Here is a 21,421-nt window from a genome sequence, read left to right as displayed (position 1 = left end):
ATGATCCTTTCTCTAGTTGAAAATGCTGCCTCTGATGCCACTGATGTTGCTGGAATAGCCAAAACATCACGTGCCATTCGTGAAATCACAGGGTACTTTGTTTTGTTACCATCCACCAGTTCAAGATATCAAAATCATGCCCATCTTGGAAATCACCTTCCTGAGGCATATCAGCAAGATATCGACTAAGCTCACTCTTTACTTTGCTCCTGCTTTTGTCATGTAGAAACTGTCTCCAATCAGTGAATTGATTACTTGCATCAACATTCTGCTCAACACTTGTTTCGGGCTGAGAATTGATGTTGTTTGAGCCCCCATACTTGGCAGAATATTCATCAAACAATTTCTGCATATTACTCTTGATTTCCTTAAGGTAAGGAGTTGCAGCAGCTCCAAATGCAGACTTCAAACGAAACTCAATGAATTTGTACTTATACCTTGGATCAAAAATAACCGGGAAACATATTTGCAAGTATTGAGCGTCCCAGTACTTCTTAAATTTTTCTTTCATTTCCTTGACAATAGATGCAATGGTACATCTTCATTTGTAGCCTCCTTGTCCAAAACCATCTTTATCTTCCAAAGTTCATGAAAATAGCATGTTGAAGTTGGGTAAAACGTACCAGATACTGCAACAGTAGCTTTATATTACTACTACATGTAACTGTACTTTATATACTATAGAACAAGAAAAAAAAATCTGAAGCTAATAATTAAGAAATTAGTCTGAAGGAAACTTCTCTGAATGAGCACCTATCAATCTTGTTATGTCAAACCAGTGGTAGCTAATCATGCACCACATTAATTAGATAAAAAAAAGATGCAATAGATCATTTGCAGACGCTGATGTCCAGTATAACAATGGCTAGATCACCAATCACACTCAAAGTTTAACATATACAAAAACAAATAGAGTGAGTGAGACAACCTGCTACTATTCTTGGAGAAGCAATTCGTTGATTCACATAAATACACAAGAAACACATGAAAGGTTAGTTTAATCTTGTACCTTAATTAGTGTGTAGAGATCTGGAGGCGGCAGTGCAGCATCGCAAGCTGCAGGATTTGGATTGGATGGATCTATCAAGAACTATCAAGAACTGAAGTATGAAATGCACTGGATTCACTATTTCGCTGGATCAGGAGACTGGAGGGCGTCGGCTGCTGGATTTGGATGGATGGGCGACGAGGAAGACGAGAGTAGCAGCCGCTGTGGCGCCGTCTCGCCGCCGCCATCTCCCGTCTCCCGTCTCGGCTGCGCCGCTGCGGCTGCGTCTCGCGTCTCCCAGTCTGTGCCCTAATGCCGTGGCGCCCAACGGGCTGTGCGGGATGGGCCAAACAATTTTGCAAGGTCCACGTGGGATGGCCAGCCCGCAAATTTGCGGGCTTTTTTGTGGGGCGGGACTGCGGGCCGAAAAAAAAGCCCGCCCCACTTGCATCCCTAGACATACTTTCAGACGCTGCTAAAAAGGTTATGGAGAACCGCCCTTGGCTGGCCAAACAACAAAACGAATATATGCGTGCTCCTATTCACTATGCCGCCCTCTGGGGCATGGTCCGTGTTACGAGTATTGCTGGAACATGATTCTTCTCTAGGGTACATCGTATCAGACAATAACACCGCCACTAGATCCTCTTCTTGTTTCTGCCGGAATTCGAGGGCATATTGGCATTGCTCAAGAGATTCTTATCCATTGTCCAGATGCTCCCTATTGCACAAAGACTGGTTGGACATGTCTTCATGGAGCTGTATCCGCAGACCAAGTAGAGTATGTTAAGTTTATCCTGAGCACACCACAACTACGGAAACTCACTGGCATGCGAGATAGCCATGGGAAAACTGCTCTACGTGTTGCTGTCCATAAGGGTAACCCAAAAATGGTGGCTGCTTTGTTGTCTCATAGAGGCACTGATGTCACAATGCTTGACAACCATGGTAATTGTAACGCCCCAATTTTCGTTCGGGATTAAAAATCATTTAATAATACATTTTCTAGAAATTAAATAAAAGTTAAATCAATTTAATCAAGTGAATTATTGAGGGAATTAAAAATTTCCTTTGAAAATTATGGCCGAGAATATTTTATAATATTCTTTGCGCCCCTAATGTACTCTCTGAAATTTCCCACGAATTTTCAGAGCTCAAGAAGTAATTTTAAAGTCACAAAGTTCATTAAACTCATTTAAATAAAAAGAAAACAAATTTAATTCTCCTTCTTTCCCCTTCCTCCCTTTCGGGCTCGGCCCAAATTCCTCCCCCTCCTCCTTCACAGGCCGGCCTCCCTTCCCTCGGCCCGCTCGGCTCTCTCTCCCGAAGTCTACTTTGCCTCCCCCAACTGTCTCGTCCTCCCTCCTCCCCCCGACCCGCCGACAGGTGGGTCCCACCTGTCGGGGTCATCTCCCACCTCCAGCCAACCGCCGCCCACTCCACCGCCAAATCCGGCGCCCTCCCATTCCCGAGCTCGCATCTAACCGTGTGGACCGGTTCCTCTCCACCTCCTCAACCGAAACCCCCACTCGCCCCTCGAAGATCGGTGCCGAACCGCCGCCACGAGCCCACGTCGGCGTCCCACGACACCGGCCGATTCCGCCTCTCCCGGGCTCGATCCCGCCATTCCAAGGCTATAAAAAGCATCCCCGGGGCTCCCTCTCCCATTTTCCCTCCACCCCGAGCTCGCCACACCCCCTAATCACCTCCCCACCGTGCTCCCTCTCTCCGCCGCTCGCCGGCGACACTCCAGCCGGCCGCCACAGCCGCTCCCGCCGCCGCCGCTCCACGCAACTGCCACTGGCGGCTTCGCAGCGTCGTACCGTACCCCGGCATCCCCTCCGCTCCTCCATTTCGCCGCTAGAACCGCCACCCCACCGTGCACCCGAGCCACCACCACCATTGCCGCCGTTCCCGGCCACCTCACACCACACCGCCGCAGCTGTTAGCTCCACCACCGTGAGGGCAAGCCCAACCGCGGCTCCATTTCCCCAACCCCTCACCGAAACTCCACCTTCACTGTCAACTCAAGCCGCCGCCACCTCTATCACCATCGGCTGCCATTGGGCGCCATTCCGGACCACCTGGTGTCGCTCTGTCGCCTCCTTCGGCCTCGCGGGAGGACTGCCTCGGCCGCTTCTCCGCCTTCGCTGGTCGTCGCCGGAGCGCCGTCCGCGTCGCCTCCCCGAGGAACGCCGCCGCCTCCCATCCATCCCGCGCTCCGCCGGCCGCCTCCCTCCGTCGCCGTGCCCAACGGTGAGAACTGCCTCCCTCCCCTCTCTTTTTCCCTCCTTCGCCGGCCGCCGCGTTGCGCTGCCGCCACCGGTGGCCGTCCGGCTGGGTCGCCGCCGCCACGCGCCGTGCCGCGCCACCGCCGGCTGGCCGCCTCCCCTTGATCCTAGCCACGGTCGGTCTGGGCCGTCGGATCGGCTGGGCCTCCATCTGGGCCGTCCATGTGGTGGACGTGCGCCCGAGGCCGCGGTGGACCGTGTCCACCGTGCGCCCCTACCCTTGTGCCGCTGACGCGTAGGGCCCACGTGTTAGCACCGGCCGCCCCCTGCTGACGTCAGCGATGTCCCATTTCCTTTGTAAAAACAAATATTAATTGCGCAATAAATCATTAATAATTCTAGAAATCCGTTTAAATGGCTCAAAACTTCTAAAATTCATATCTAATTCATACGAACTCCGAATTGGGCCATTCAAGTTGTAAGATTCATCTAAAGTTGAGATCCACATGTTTGTTTACTTTTTATGTACTTTTTTCTTGGTGTTTATTAGAGTTTTTCGTCGTTTTGCGTGCTAGCGTGTAGAATCCATTGTTTCGGATGTTCGCGGTCGCAAGGATAAGAGTTCAGTTCAGAAGATTGTTTGAAGAAGCAATGCAAGTCACACATTCCCCTTGAGCATGTTGATCCCAATTTACATATGTTTTACCGTTTGCAAATAAATATGTATGTTTTGCTAATTACATGGGATCAGGGTTTTTCTTTCTTTTCGCTTCTGCCATGTTTACTTGATATCTGTTCTTTGTCAACCTTGGGTCATAAATCGACTAGCTTGTGTTACTTATGTTAACCTAGCTAGAACTATATGCTTAGCCATGCTTAATTACTACTAGCTCAGTCGATGATTGCAGTATTAGACATTCTAGTATATTGATGAGCTGCGTGCTCGAGACATCTAGCAATGTTTCATGATCGTAATTATCCAACTAAAACGCGACTCAATGATGGGCTGTGGGTGCATGGTTTTGCGAGTCGCATCCATGGCAATTAAGGACCGGTTCATAGGAAACCCTGGAAGACTTACAGCGCTTGCCACAAGCGGGAGTGGGTAACTGCTTGATCTGAAGTATAGCTCGACCCTTTCCTAGACACCGGTGGCGAGGGTGGGCGTGATGGAGTTGGGTCAGCTGGGGTGTCCGGTTGTCCAGCTGCCGGATTCACCGCGGCGCACGAGGGGACTGCCCACCTCTGGGGTAGGGGTGGGGGTGAAACCTTACCGTTGTGTGGATGGTTATGGGAGGGTTATGCGGAGGGTCTTGTCACAATCACTCGACATGGTGACGTGTCTACGCAGGCAAGGTGACATGCCGGTGGATTGTATCTTGTGGGTACAGTTGTTCACCTCTGGCCAGAGTAAAACTATTCGAATAGCCGTACCCGCGGTTATGGGCGATCAACCAGATTCACCGTGATTAGTCTGACCCTTAATAAATCGACTCAATGCACTAGTTGGTTCAAGTGGGATGGTTGGGCCTGTTCAACGTGGTGTAGCGTTGATCAGTGGAGATTTAATATTACCTTAATTACTCAACCGTTTTACTATTTTGCTTAATAAAATGCTTTACAACCACCTTTATGCAAATAGCCACAAACCATCATTGTCTCCCCTTGCACGTCTGCATCATTGGTGTGGCATGCTGAGTATGGTGGTTGTACTCAGCCTTGCTATTGTTCCCCTTTTTCAAAAGTGTAGTGCTTCTGAGCTGAAGACGAAGTTAAAAGACCAAGGCTCAGACCCCAGTTGAGTTTTGCCTGTGGAGTGGAGCTGAAGCCCCGCTGGGATCGCCTTTTCCGCTGCTGCTGCTTTTGTTTCGGTGTGAGGACTAAGTGCCTCTTCTGTAAGTATTTTACGCTTTATTTACGTTTGTAACTGTTTATTACTTGTCGTTTTGTGTACCCTGGCTGGTCCTGGATAGGGATTTAATACACAAAATAGTCTGGAAATTTGGGCTAAATTTCGGCGTGACAGTAATCCACCAAGTTGGCAATCATGGAAAGTCACGGGTCGCGCTAAGACGTTAAACTGGGTATGTATGCTTGTTTCATTCCCCTCTGATCTCACAAGTACATCTTCTTGAATACGTGCAAGTGCAATTCAACTTTAAAAACTTCGTCGATGACGGCATCAACTAAATTACTTGGTTTAGACTTAGGAAAGCCAGCTTATACTAGTAGATCATGAACAAAATTCCCATGTCATCATATTGTTAGTATTCTATATCGAGCTACTCCTAGCTATATCGAGTTCGTCCACAGGGAAGAGAGAGAAATTGCGAGGATGAGAATGAGAAGGCACAGGAATAGAAGAACAGCATTTGAGTCATTTTACACACCCTCAGACAGACTTCCCAACAAAATACAAAATAGCGAACAGTAGTGCACTTTTTATGACAATTTTGACAATTGGGGTTTAGATGATGGGAGATACAAAATTGTTTCTTTGAGGGGCTAATCTGATATTAATTTAGTTGTGTATTTGTGACCATTGTTTATTATTTTTCCTGTTTGTCAATTCAGGGCCCGTTAGGAAAAAAATATAAATATGAACACCTCATCTATGTCGCGCGGGGGGGGGGGGGGGCTTATCTGTATCGGCGAGAGGCTCCGTCACAAACTAATGGTCTGTGATGTGAAAAGTCATCTTTATCAGCTGGTCGCCGTCACCGATAACTATTATGTTTGTCGAGCCAATATTAAACCTCATAATCGATAGTTTTGACCCAGTAGAGGAGTTAACTAGAACCTGTCACTTATGAGTCATCTTCGATGGGCCTCTACTATAAACCGACAAAGATGAAATAGGGTTGAGTACGTAAAGTGGAAAATAATGAATTCAAAACACACGAACAGTGAAACATAAGGGATTCCGATAACAGGAAAACACACGGCAAATAGATATAGAGAGTGAGGAAGAATGAGTGAAGGAATTGTTCTTTTAGCTTTGGTTGGATGTTTTATTTCCTATGAAACTGGAGGAATGCATGGGAACCATTCTAAAAGAATCTTGTACAGTTCATTTGAAAATCCCATGATCCAAACAGGGCCTTACTGCCTTAGGGTTTATAAGTAATGACAACCAGAACATCTAACATGCATGATGCAAAAGTTTTAAGAAGTTCAAAATCTTATTGGTTTTTATCATTAGACATTTTCATGTTATTACATTGGCACTATCCCATGACCGTGCAAAAGATTTTTTGGACCTTTGAATTGTTTCCCTATACAATTATTATTCAACACTAGCATGCATCCTTAATATCATAGAATTGGTTTTGTTTTCAAATTTTATAATTTATTGCTGACAACTATAATTAATGTAACAATACTATATTCATATTATTTTGGGGATTTTATTATTTTAATTGTTGCTACTGTTGTTGCTGCCGCTGCTACTATATTGATCCTAGTTCCATTATTTATGACTTTATTTGGATTTCCATGCAGAATGAAGTGTCCTTGCTTATGTTGGAAGCTGATCCCCAAGATGCATCCTTTATGCATAATGTTCATATGGAAGCGAAGGAAAAAGTAACTAATAAATCAAGGAAGGATGTCAAGGCACTAACTGAGAGATACACAAGCAACACTTCATTAGTAGCGATCCTTATAGCAACAATTACATTTGCAGCAGCTTTCACCTTGCCTGGAGGATATAGTGCTGTGGAGATTATGGTTACCCCATATCTACATGGCGGTTATATTCCAGCTGGATATACGGTACCAAATATAGATAGAATATCTCTATGAGGACTCGGGTTAGATTCTAAACTTGTATGTTAAGAAAATACCTGGGATCCTAGTCGGTTACGATTGTATTTTATCTGTAATCCCATATCCCGTTAGGATATGGACTGTACTTTATATTACAGATCCCTTCCCCAATATAAGGAGGGGTCCGGGTTCCTCTCGGGACGATTCTTTTTTCTCCCAATCATACAATCAATAACACACTCGGCGGAATCATCTCCGGACAGGAGTAGGGTATTACTTCTTGAATAAGAAGGCCTGAACCTGTATAAAAATTTCTTGTCTCCAAACCCATCCACTTTCCTAGCTTGATAGCCACTCCCTTTTATTATTGCCGAAATCTTGTTTCGACAGTTGGCGCGCTAGGTAGGGGTAGCGTCAAGTTCTCGCCGACTAAGTGCGATGGGTTTCGTTTCTGGCATCGACGACTTCGCCTTCCCTCCCGGGCAAGCGTTTCGGTTCGGCAGCCTCAACTTCATCACCAACGACTTCAGCAAGATCTCTCTCCTTGACTCGGATTCAAACCAGTCGGGGAGAGACCAGGTCCCCATGCCCTTCGGTATTCCGAACTCGGCCGAGGCCTACTCCAAGATCATCTCTCCCGAGTCGGCTTCAAACCACTCGGGCGAGATCCAATCTACTCTTCCGCGACCAGATCAAGACGACGGGTCCTATCCCTCAATCCTAATGAAACTTCCTGATAATTTGGCCGCTGTCTTCACTGCCAAGACATCTCCCACTCGAAGATCTAGGCGAGCTCCGGCTTCGGCCCCGATCCAATCTAGATCCAGAGAGGTTGGCGTTATACTCCAACCTCTTGGGACAGTCTCGACGGAAGAGTTGGATGGTTACCTTAGCTCCCCCGGCGTCAGTTCTCGACCAACCGAGATCCTCGACTACGACGATTTCGGCTACCACTACGACCACGGTGACCTCGACAACTTCGACGACAGCTATGAGGATAACTACACGCCCCTCTTCTTCGGCGTATTCATGGCTGACAACGAAATGGAGGAACAGCGCCAAGCCCGAGAAGCAGACCAAGATCGCGCACGGCAAGAAGCTGAACGTCGCCGACTGGAGGAAGAGCGACAGCGACAGGAGCGAGAACGACTACAGCGTGAGCAGCAAGATCGCGAACGGATTGCAAAGGAGGCTGAAGATCGACGGCAACGCGCCTTGGAATCTGGGCGCCGAGCGAGAGAACTCATTGGGCAACAAGACGTCGATGGAACAGCGGTCTTTCGCACCCCCCAGCAGAACGCGGTTGCAGCAATCACTCTCCTCAACACCCTCCTCAAGGAAGACGCACTCAACCAAGCTGATCATGTTGTCAACATCTTGAACCAAACGAAGACCATGATCGCTGTCTCGGTTCCAGCCAACTCCGCAAGCACCCGCACCCCGACTGGTAGCCGAGTCCCTCACTTCCGATCTCATGATTATCATCAGCCAAGCCTCAGCATCACCGGCACAGGATCTAGTCGCAGGAGCAGGGGTCACGACGAACGATCTGTTCACTCGCCTCCCGAACGTCACAGGGAGCGCCGAGTTGAACGGCCTCGCTCTCCACCTCACCAGTGTCCCGTCGACCTTCGCGACACAGTCAACCAGCGCCGTGCAACACGAGGTCACCGCCATTCACCAAATCGCTACGACGACGACGTGGATGGAGTAGCTGCCTTCATTAATGACCTGCGTCGAGTGCTGATGCTGGAAGTGAGGGACTTCCTGTTATGGCAAAAAAAGGTTGCATTTCAGGCCTTCTTGATCTCAGACACCTTAGCAATATGTTCCTCATTTGCTGTTGCATTCATATGCATCATAGCCAAGTGGGAGGATCTCCAGTTTTTGCTTCATTACAGGTTTATTACTAAGAAGCTCATGTGGTTTTCATACATGGCAACTATCAGAACATTTGCAACTAGTTTGTGTCAGGGTTACGGGTAAGGTATACCCTCTACCCTCAGATATACGTCGTGTATAGATATGGTATATCTGCGCGTATACGGACGTTTTCTGTATACGTTAAGGAAATTCATCACGGAGTCCACAGATGGAAGGAGTCCTACTCGTACAGAACTGGGTCGTCACTGTATCGTGTAGGGTCCGATATCTCCGAGTCCTACTTGGAGACCAACTGACCAGCGTATAAAAGGGACCCCCGAGAGGACCTAAGCATCGAATCTCACCGCCAACACATCCACCACAGCTTACGAAGTCGGAGCCTATAGGAGCCAAGTCGCCGAGTGATCCAGTTGAACCAATTCGACTACGATCTCGTCGGTATCATCGAGTTCCACTATTCCCTTTGTAATCTGGGATTTCCGTCATATAATCCCATATCAACTGGATTAGGGCTATTACCTATCAAGGGGCCTGAACCAGTATAATCTCTGTTTTCCGTTTGCTTGATATCGTATTACGTAGATCCTCGTACCAGCGTACCCCAATACCCTCTATATCCGGTCTACGGGTATCCCCCGTCGACAGTGGCGCGCCAGGTAGGGGCTCTTGGTGCTCAAGGTTCTACTACTATATCATCAGGCTTCGTCGACAACAGCGTCAACACCGGCCTCAACCAAGGAGTTCCTGCTTCAACAATGCTGGTGTGGACTCAAGTCGGCGAACTTGTCTTCCCGTTTACACCACGGTGTCGATCTCGACTGGTCCATGAATGACCAGAAGCGAGAACGCCGTGGCTACAACCCTGGACGACTCCATGTCGAAGAATCCACCCGTCGAAGCGGAGAACGGAACGTCGATGACATCCGAGCCCGAGAAGGATCTTAGTGCGGCCAAACCTTGTCCTTCCGACAAGAATCACGAGCAGACAAGGACAACTTCCGAGATGACAAGGTCCTGGTGTCCTATCCACAAAACCAGGAAACATACCTTGCAAGCCTGCTGGGTTTTTCTCAACGTGCAAGCTGAAATTCGTGCCTGCAAGGAGCGTGGAATTCAGCGTACTTCTCCAACTCATGAGGTCTATTGTCCTATTCACAAGACAAAGAATCACGACCTCTCAAGCTGCAAGGTCTTTCTCAGCGCCATGAAGACACCGCCTCCTAAGGTCCAGCAGTCGCGAATCTCTCTTAGGGATACAGACAAGGAACAAGGAGCGACGCTGATCTCGGATCGATTCGTTGGGGTAATCGACATCGATCCCCACGAGCCATCAGTCCTACACTTTCTCAAAGACTATGGCTCATCATCAACGAGTACACCGCGCGATGTATTTGCTATCGATGGGACCAGCACGTCAGCACGCGCTAATGTGAAAGCGGAAAATCAAGTGGTTACACCAGCCCAGCACATCGGGGTTATCAACGCAATACTGAGGGAAACCCCTTACGATCCCGTTCTGAATGATGATCTCGCACAGTGGACAGAACGGCTACGGGAATCAGTGACCAACCTCAGCAATACGTTCGAGGAGGCCGCTGCTGCAGCGCACCCGGAACAGCCGCCAGCTGGCGGTGCTAATGGCGAACTCCCTGAGCAGCGGGGGTCGCCTCGTCAAGCCACCCCTCCACCTCACGGACCGACGATCTCCGTGATCATCTGAATGGCCGCCAAGAAGCACGACGCACACGAGACAACGGGAACCGTTCCCGACATCGCGTCTCTTCACGACATCGCGAAAACAAAGAACGAGGAGGCCGCTCGAGCGAAGACCGAGACCGTGATAACCGCCACACGCCGTGATCACGATGATCGCGAACGGCGGATGCCAGGCGATACTGGTCGAGGACGCCGCCAAAACGATGAAGACGATGGAGATCGGCGCCGAGACAACAACGGGGGGCGACGACAGGATCCTCGAGAACCTGGACGGCGTCCTCGTAATCGTACACCGGAACCAAGTGACCCGTCGTCATCGTCATCATCCTCTTCATCCTCATCGTCAGATAGACATCCACGAAGGACGTACGATCGCCGAAAACCCACCGCCCCCATCGCCGGGTGTAGAGCTTTCAATCGTTCGTTGCCCGATGTCCGATGGCCTGAGAGATTCCGACCAGGAGCGATAGAGAAGTACGATGGGAGTACCGACCCAGAAGAATTCCTTCAGGTCTACTCCACGGTACTCTACGCTGCCGGAGCAGATGACAACGCGTTGGCGAATTATTTGCCAACTACATTGAAAGGCTCTGTGCGTTCTTGGCTGATGCATCTCCCGCCCTACTCGATTTCTTCGTGGGCAAATCTGTGGCAGCAGTTCGTCGCTAACTTCCAAGGAACTTACAAGTGCCACGCGATCGAAGACGACCTACACGCATTGACACAGACCCCGGGTAAATCCTTGAGGGACTATGTTCGGCGCTTTAATGAGTGCAGAAACACAATCCCCCAAATCACCGATGCTTCTGTAATCCGCGCTTTCAAGTCCGGTGTCAGAGATCGCTATACTACCTAGGAGTTGGCAACGAGGCGCATCACGACTACTCGAAGACTATTCAAGATTTTCGATCGATGCGCTCACGCGGATGACGCACTGAGACGCAAGAAAGACAAGCCGAAGACCGGGGGAGAGAAGGAACCAGCCAAGGACGCACCTGAATCAAGCAAGAAGAAAAATTGCAAGAGTGGGAAAAGGAAAGCTCAAGCGGAAGTTCTCGCGACAAAATACGCGGACCCTCCCAAGCGCCCAGTCCCACAAAGCAGCGACATGAAGAAAATATGGTGCCCTATACACAAGTCGAACAGACACACTCTGGAGGATTGCCTCGTCTTCAAAAAGTCGCTCGCAAAGCACATGGCATTGGAAAAAGGCAAGCAAGTACATGTAGTCGAGAAGGACGCTGAGGTAGCTACTCAGGAATCGGACTCAGCATACCTAGACTCTGATCTCCATGTCTCGCACATCTTCGGAGGTTCCACGGCATACTCCTCAAAGCGAGAGTACAAGAAAGTGGAACGTGAAGTCTGTTCGACGTGGCAGGGGGCCGCGCCCAAAATGAAGTGGTCCGAACAGAAGATCAAATTCTCAGAAGAAGACCACCCCAAGACTGCTGTCATCCCAGGACGATATCCGATCGTGGTCGAACCCACTATTCGAAATATCAAGGTCGCGCGAGTTCTCATCAACGGCGGCAGCTCAATCAACCTTCTCTTCGCCAGCACCTTGGACGCGATGGGGATCCCACGAAGCGAGTTGACACCCACCGATCAACCCTTCCATGGAATCACTCCTCAGTCATCGTCCAAACCATTAGGCAAGATTACGTTGCCTGTGACTTTTGGCCAAGCAAATAACTTCCGTACGGAGCAGATCACCTTTGATGTCGCTGAATTTGATACAGCATACAATGCCATCATTGGAAGAACTGCACTTGCGAAGTTCATGGCCGCATCTCACTACGCGTATCAAGTGCTCAAGATGCCCGGACTAAAGGGAACAATCACTATTCAAGGGAACGCTAAGCTGGCAGTGCAATGCGACAAGCGGAGCCTCGACATGGTCGAGCACACGCCCAGCCCACCCGCCACAGCTGAGCCACCCAAGAAAGTGAGCAAAACAAACAAGACGCCGAAACCAGACGGCGCAATCAAGATCGTTCCACTCTCCAGTGCCAACCCCGACAAGACCGTCAAGATCGGGGCATCACTAGGCGAGAAATAGGAACTCGCACTCATCACCTTCATCCGCGACAATGCTGACATGTTCGCTTGGCAGCTGTCCGACATGCCGGGGGTCCCCAGGGAGGTGATTGAGCACAAACTCATGGTGCAACCCGACGCCAAGCCAGTAAAGCAAAAACTGCGGAGATTTGCACCAGATCGAAAACAAGCCATACGAGAAGAACTCGACAAGCTTCTCAAAGCTGGTTTCATCAGAGAGGTACTCCATCCAGAGTGGCTAGCCAATCCAGTCATGGTGCGGAAGGCCAACGGGAAATGGAGAATGTGTGTAGATTTTACTGACCTCAACAAGGCGTGTCCCAAGGATCACTTCCCACTTCCTCGAATAGACCAACTGGTGGACTCAACAGCCGGTTGTGAGTTGTTGAGCTTTCTCGACGCTTACTCCGGCTACCACCAAATCAGCATGGCGAAAGAGGACGAGGAGAAGACAGCATTCATCACGCCGTTCGGGGTATTCTACTACGTTAAGATGCCGTTTGGACTGATAACCGCAGGAAACACTTTCCAGCGCACGGTCCAGGGGGCACTTAGCAATCAGCTTGGGAACAATGTCGAGGCCTACGTCGATGACATTGTTGTCAAGACCAAGACAAGCGACTCATTGATTGACGATCTGCGGGAAACGTTCGACAACCTCCGACGATATCGCCTCATGCTCAATCCAGAGAAGTGCACGTTCGGAGTACCATCGGGCAAGCTGCTCGGATTTCTCGTCTCTGGCAGAGGAATAGAAGCAAACCCCGAGAAGATCCAGGCAATCGAGAACATGAAGTCGCCCACAAGACTCAAGGAAGTACAGAAGCTAACTAGGTGCATGGCGGCACTATGCAGGTTCGTCGCTAGGATGGGAGAATGAGGACAACCCTTCTTCGCTCTGCTCAAGAAACAAGGCAAATTTGTACGGACACAGGAAGCCGAAGAGGCATTCATCGCACTCAAGCGCTACCTGTCAAATCCCCCTATACTTGTTGCTCCCCAACCTAATGAAGAATTATTTCTCTATATCGCCGCCACGCCATACTCCGTTAACACTGTCATTGTTGTCGAGAGAGAGAAGGTGCAAAGACCAGTCTACTACATCAGCGAAGCTCTCCACGACACAAAGACAAGATACCCACAGATCCAAAAACTGCTCTATGCAGTAATCATGACGTCAAGAAAGCTACGCCACTACTTCTAGGCCCACAGGGTCACAGTTGTTTCCTCCTTCCCTCTCGGTGAAGTCGTGAGAAACAAAGATGTTGTCGGCCGCATTGCGAAATGGGTAGTTGAGCTAAGCCAGTTTGACGTCCACTTTGTGCCACGAACAGCCATCAAGTCCCAGGTCCTCGCCGACATCGTAGCCGATTGGACTATACCTGAAAATAGGTCAAACAGTCAAACCAATAACGAAACATGGACAATGGCGTTCGACAGCGCACTCAACAGCCAGGGAGCAGGGGCAGGATTCATCTTGACATCACCTTCGAGAGATCAGTTCAACCATGCGATCCACCTCAACTTCAGGGCAACCAACAACATTGCCGAATACGAAGGACTACTCGCTGGGATAAGAGCAGCAGCCGCACTTGGAGTCAAGCGACTGATCGTAAAAGGAGATTCCGAACTAGTCGCAAACCAGGTGCACAAAGACTACAAGTGCTCTAATCCCGAGTTATCCAAGTATCTCGCAGAAGTCAGGAAGCTAGAAAAAAGATTCGATGGGATCGAGGTCCGACACGTATACCGCAAGGTCAACATCGAGCCGGACGATCTAGCACGGTGTGCGTCCAGACGAGAGCCACTCGAACCCGGCACCTTTCTGGACGTCCTGACAAAGCCATTAGTGAAAGATGCAAACGGCGAAGATAGCCCAGTCGCCCCCGACATCAGCTCGGGGGCTACAGAGGCAGAGCATGCCGTTGCCGATATCGAGACCACAGATGACTGGCGGACCCCACTCATTAAATTCATAAGCAGCGAAGAGTTGCCCGAGGATGATGCAGAAGCCGAGAAAATAACATGTCAAGCAAAAATCTACTGTATGATCGGCAACGATCTATACAAGAAGGCGCCAAATAGGATACTTCTCAAATGCGTCTCGTTCGACGACGGCGGACATCTCCTCCTCGACATACATGAAGGGATCTGCGGGTCACACGCCGCCGGTCGTACATTGGTTGGAAAAGCTTTTCGACAAGGGTTTTTCTGGCCAACCGCCCTCAAAGACGCTTGTGACATGGTTCAGCGGTGTGAAGCCTATCAATTTCACAGTAAACACACAAAGCTACCAGCGCAAGCGCTCCAAACTATCCCTCTTACTTGGCCGTTCTTGTGCTGGGGGCTCGACATACTCGGACCATTCCCACGAGGACAGGGCGGCTACAGGTTCCTATTCGTGGCGATCGACAAATTCACTAAGTGAATTGAAGCGACACCCACGGGGGAAATCAAGGCCGACATGTTCTGCAGATATGGATTGCCTCACCGCATCATAACGGACAACGACTCCTAGTTCATCAGTGCCGACTTCCAGGATTACTGCATCAGGCTGGGAGTCAAGATCTGCTTCGCTTCGGTTTCTCACCCTCAGAGCAATGGACAGGTCGAGAGAGCAAACGGCATAGTACTACAAGGAATCAAGACCCGTGTCTACGACAGGCTCATGTCACATGACAAGAAGTGGGTCGAAGAACTCCCATTAGTGCTATGGGTCGTGCGTACCACACCGACAACGTCTAACCAGGAGACACCCTTCTTCCTCGTGTATGGCTCAGAGGCCATGCTCCCCACCAAGCTACAACATCATAGTACACGAGTACAGAAGTACTTCGATGAGGATCAGAAGGAGAAGCGAAACGACGATGTGAATCTACTTGAGGAACATCGAGAACGAGTTACCGTCAGAGCAGCCAGCTACCAACAAGCCCTTCGCCGTTACCACGAGAAGCGCATCTGAGCGCGCACGCTTTCGATCGGCGACTACGTCCTCCGATGGGTTCAAAGCCAAGCAGGGCGAAACAAGCTCTCACCCAAATGGGAAGGACCGTACACGACCACGCAAGTCTTGCGGCCAGGCGCATTCAAGATTGCAGACGGCGATGGTCGCGAGTTAGCAAATTCTTGGAACATTGATCAATTACGTAAATTCTATGTATAAATCAATAGTATCCATACCTGTAAGACATCTTACAGCTTCAATAAAGCCTATTTTCAGGTACAGATTACAACCAAAGTGCCCAGTCCTTTTTCACTTCCAACATAGTCCTCTCGAGTTCTGCCACCTCAAACTTCGTCCTCCAGTATTAGATGCGACGATCTCGGTCGGCAAGCGCACTCTCGAGGTCTGCTCAGCATGGAAACGACTAAGTCAAGCTGCCTTTCTCTCTCGAGAACACAGCAAATTAAGTCAATCCAGACGGAAGATCAAAGGAGATGAAAACAAAAAGGACCAACCTAAGGAAGTCGTCGCCATGCCCGTTTCCACGGACAAGTTCTGATCTACGTCGTCCTACGGCACATACGGCTCGAACGCAAGTGCTGGAACGATCACTGGCAACTCAGGCTGCCCGCGCTGCTGGACATCCTCAACATCGACATCTCTACAAACAACAAAGTACTCGGGATCAAAATGCTAAAGAAAACTAAGGTGATGACTGCACACACAAAGGCAGTTGGAGCCAACAAAAGTTTTACAAAGCATAACTAATTAAGGAGTACAGGGAAACTGAAGTCCTACTCTTCAAAAAGGGGGAGAACAGACTCCCCCAAATCACCGACTTCTTCCATCACGCCCTTACGCGCATCGTTAGCCGTCCCCTGATCCAAGATCCTCTGGAGGTCGAGTTCAGGGTGCGCCAACCTTACGCACGCAAGGACGTGGCATGCCCCAGTGTAGATCCCGTTGGACGTTTCCTCTCTGATCCTGGCCGCATGCTTGGAGGGGATCTCCTCCATCACCGTGGCCATTTCCGCGAGTGAAGTCGTCAGCGAGAACTCATCGGGATTCGCCGGGATGGTGGTCGTGACGCCGCACTCCCCGGCTAGCTGATGCAAGCTGGTGTAGGTAACCCGTAGCGAGCCACGGATCTCTGACAAATTGTTCTCGAGCTCCAACATGCGGTGCTCGAGCCCCTGCCGCTGCCGCTCGTTGCCAGCCACCAGCTCCTTCATCTTCTGGAGGTCCTCGCGGACCTCCGCCAGGTCATGCGCCAACTTGTCGGTGCGTTCATTAGCCGACGACGCCGCCGCCGCCTTCGCCTCTTCGATCTTGTGCCCTATGCCACGAGCACCGGCCTGGAGGATACGCTCCATCTCGATCTAGAGCTCCCCCTAGGTGAGGACGTCGGCGTGCGGGCCCCTAGCAGGCACAAGGCCACCGGCAGGACCACTGGGCGTCGCCTCACGGCCCCTCGGTGCGACCACGACATCTGTCGAAGTCGCTGCAAGGGACGTGCTGGAGTTTCCTCCAGACCCGTCCTGCGCCGCCTTCGCCCGCACAGCCCTATGAATGATTGCCGCAGTTTGCCATCAAGACAGGCTACCAAAGTTCGATGGATTAACAAGACCTCAAGTTCGTCTACTTACTTCTCGCCAAGTGTCACCAGCCTCTGCCGTCACGGAAGTGGAGGAGACGCATCCGAGGCCTAAGTAAAATGAGTACGATGTGAGGACAATATCTTTCGACTACGCGATGAATGACCAAAGGGGCTTACCGATGGGGTGGGTGCCTTACGACGGTTACCGAGCACGGAGGAAAACTTACTCCCCCTCTTCGGAACATTGCCGCCACTGGTCGTAGCAGCAGCAGCAACGTTGGACGCCTCCTGGGCGACGCCCTCTTTCAACGAAGTCGTCGCCTGGTGGTCCACGAGTGGCCCGATGACGTCAGTCAGAGGGAGAGCCTGCACCATATGAAGTCACTATGCGATTCGGGAAGAAAAATATAAAGGGGTCGTCGACTACACTCACGTTGATTGCGGCTTCACGCTCGGCTGTCCCCTTCTCGCAAAGGGGGACAGGGACGTTGCTCGTCGTTGTCGGGCCGCTGATCATCACTTGGCTGACACGGCGCTCCACGGTTTCGCGGTTCAAACCTGTAGATCGAGAACCAGAATTCGATAAGTCAGGAATAGAATCCAAAATACAAGAAAAATACCCCGAGGAGAAACCTGGGTCGCGTCCTCCGGCCCAGAATAGTCAAAGGCTGGGTGGGCTCGAGCCTGGAGCAGCTGGATCCGCCTACCAATGAAGTCGGCAGTGACTTCATACCCTGACAACCCTCGTATTCGGAGGTCATTGATGATATCGATGAAGGACTGAAGGGAAGGGGTTAAGGCGGATTTGGCGGTCCAAGACGAAATCTTGTCTGGCTGTTCCTCAGGAACAACGAAGACCGGATCCAAGTTTTCTATCTGAAGATAGAACCACCTCGCCCGCCATTTACTATGAGAAGAGGGGCACTGGAAGGGGATATAGCGCGACTTCAGGCCATCCCGAAGTCAGAAACCAACGCATCCAGATACCCTGTTGGATTCCATCCAACGCAATTCGTAGTAGAAACGAAAGAGGTCAAGAAACGGCTCTACCCCAATGTAGGCCTCACAAAGATGCGAAAAGATACTGATGAAGGCGATGGAATTGGGGTTCAAATGGAGCAAAGAAAGACCGTAGAAATTCAAGACCAAAAGAAGAAACTCAGAAGGCGGAGGAAGAAAACCACAGAGAATATAGTCCTCGACCGCGACCATGCGGCCCAGGACATGCTGGGTTCAATACCTCCTGCTTCTCTCTATGGTCCCGTGACCGAGAAGGGCGCCGTCTTCCTGCAGCTTCTTCAACGACGCACTGGTAGAAGTAGACTTGTCGAGATCCATTACCGCCGGAGGTCGCCGGAGAAAGGACCGAGATGAGCAAGCTAGGGTTTTTGCGGGAGCGGAGAAGAAGAGGAACGCTTGGAGGCTGGAGAGTTTTTCGCAACAAGCGGACTTCAAAATGGATCCCCAAAACTTCCTTAAATAGACGCACTACCGATGGTGCGAATTCCAAGGAAAGGAGAGATGACCGCTGGAAATTTCTGGGTCCGTTACGCGCGGCAGTTTTTCGGACTTCAATTTAAATTCACTCATGACCGTTGAACTTCGCATGGTGTTGTCGATTACTCTTTGTCTCCACGGTTCTCATACCAAGATCGATCAGGCGAAAACGACAACAACCTCGACATCGGAAGTCGCGATCAGTTACATGAGTTCATTTAAGCAGAAGTCGGGGGCTACTGTCAGGGTTACGGGTAAGGTATACCCTCTACCCTCGGATATACGTCGTGTATAGATATGGTATATCTGCACGTATACGGACGTTTTCTGTATACGTTAAGGAAATTCATCACGGAGTCCACAGATGGAAGGAGTCCTACTTGTACAGAACTGGGTCGTCACTATATCGTGTAGGGTCCGATGTCTCCCCTACTTGGAGACCAACTGACTAGCGGTATAAAAGGGACCCCCGAGAGGACCTAAGGCATCTCGAATCTCACCGCCAACACATCCACCATAGCTTACAAAGTCAGAGCCTACAGGAGCCAAGTCGCCGAGTGATCTAGTTGAACCAATTCGACTACGATCTCGTCGGTATCATCGAGTTCCACTATTCCCTTTGTAATCTGTGATTTCCGTCATATAATCTCATATCAACTGGATTAGGGCTACTACCTATCAAGGGGCCTAAACCAGTATAATCTTTGTTTTCCATTTGCTTGATGTAGTATTACGTAGATCCTAATACCAGCGTACCCCAATACCCTCTATATCCGGTCTACGAGTATCCCCCGTCGACAGTTTGTACACGGTTTTAGTCGCTCGTCTTCGGTGGTTGGCCATTGTGATTTGCCTTGTCCCAGCACTGTTGCCCGTTCTTACCAAGCTGATAGGTGAATGGCCTGTCTTGAAGCTCAGATTTCGGCTTGGTAAAACTTATAAGTCAGATTTCCTTAACATGGTCTGAATTGAACGGTTCACATTCCTGTCATTTTGGTATGCTACAGTATTGAAGTCAGAAGCTGATGTTTTATTTTTGGTTTGCTACATTTGTAATATTGTTTATAAAATTCTCTCAAAACTCTGTATGTGGCGTTGGTGATACAGCAAAACAATGCTTATGAAACAATGAATAATGTTATTCTTGTTGCCTCATGCTTTACTTTCCTGCCAGTTATATTACCTAACGAGTACTTAATTATTTGTGAAACTGGTTATGTCGGAAATTACATACGAGTCAAAATAAGATAAATAGATGATCAGCATAAAAATTGATTTACGATTACATTTCACATACACACATGTAGGTTAGATTAGGCGCATCCTATCTTACTATAAAGTTAAAATTCACTAAATCCTAAGGCTCAACATGCAAAGATAACAAACTCATGCAAGTATGCAACATCACCTACCAATTCATGGAATTCGGGACTATCTGAAAAACTGTCGCAAGTTTTTTTTGGAAAAACTTTCAAATCTAACTATAGTATAATTGTAATATAATTCCACTATAACTATAATATAACTTGTATATATATTATATTGTTAAAGGAATAAAAAAAGAGCCTCCACGTTTGTTCTCATGGCCTAGAAATTCTCACATTAATCGGAGAAAAAGAAAAGGCAGAGTCCATATAGAAATACAATTTAGAAATAGCTGAAATTCAGAATTAAAAAATAAGGAATATTAGAAGAGGAGACTAGAGTCCATATAGAAATACAATTTAGAAATAGGTGAAATTTGGAAATAAAAAATAAGGAATATTAGAAGAGGAGACTAGAGTCCATATAGAAATACAATTAGGAAATAAATGAAATTCGAAATTAAAAATAAGGAATATAAGAAGTAGAGTATAGAGTCCATATAGAAATACAATTAGGAAATAACTGAAATTCGGAATTAAAAATAAGGAATATTAGAAGTAGAGTATAGAATCCATGTAGAAATATAATTAGGAAATAATAGAAATTCGGAATAAAAAATAAGGAATATTAGAAGTAGATTATAGAGTCCATGTAGAAATACAATTAGGAAATAATAGAAATTCAGAATTAAAAATAAGGAATATTAGAAGTAGAGTATAGAGTCCATATAGGAATTTAAAACTAACTAAAATTCGTAACAAAAAGGAGCCTCCACGTTTGCGCTCATGACCTAGAAATTCTCACATTAATCGGAGAAAAAGAAAAAGCAGAGTTCATATAGAAATACAATTTAGAAATAGCTGAAATTCGGAATTAAAAAATAAGGAATATTAGAGGAGCCTCCACGTTCATTTTCATGGTCTAGAAATTCTCACATTAATCGGAGAAAAAGAAAAAGCATAGTTCATATAGAAATACAATTTAAAAATAGCTGAAATTCGGAATTAAAAATAAGAAATATTAGAAGAGGAGACTAGAGTCCATATAGAAATACAATTTAGGAATAGCTGAAATTCGGAATTAAAAAATAAGGAATATTAGAAGAGGAGACTAGAGTTCATATAGAAATATAATTAGGAAATAACTGAAATTCAGAATTAAAAATAAGGAATATTAGAAGTAGAGTATAGAGTCCATATAAAAATACAATTAGAAAATAACTGAAACTTGGAATTAAAAATAAGGAATATTATAAGTAGAGTATAGGGTCCATATAGAAATACAATTAAGAAAAAAGATAGAAATTCGGAATTAAAAAATAAGTAATATTAGAAGTAGAGTATAGAGTCCATATAGGAATTTAACACTAA

General features: G+C 48.3%; 1 pseudogene; it reads left to right on the top strand.

Annotated features, from left to right (window-relative positions):
• Positions 1-4,661: 4,661 nt before the first annotated feature.
• On the top strand, positions 4,662-19,653 carry LOC112936969 (ankyrin repeat-containing protein NPR4-like; annotated as a pseudogene).
• Positions 19,654-21,421: the final 1,768 nt, after the last annotated feature.

The sequence above is a fragment of the Oryza sativa genome, chromosome 11 (genome assembly GCF_034140825.1).
Source record: "Oryza sativa Japonica Group chromosome 11, ASM3414082v1".
Lineage (NCBI taxonomy): Eukaryota > Viridiplantae > Streptophyta > Magnoliopsida > Poales > Poaceae > Oryza > Oryza sativa.
The sequence above is the reverse complement of the archived record's forward strand: the minus strand, read 5'-3'. Positions and strand labels throughout refer to the sequence as shown.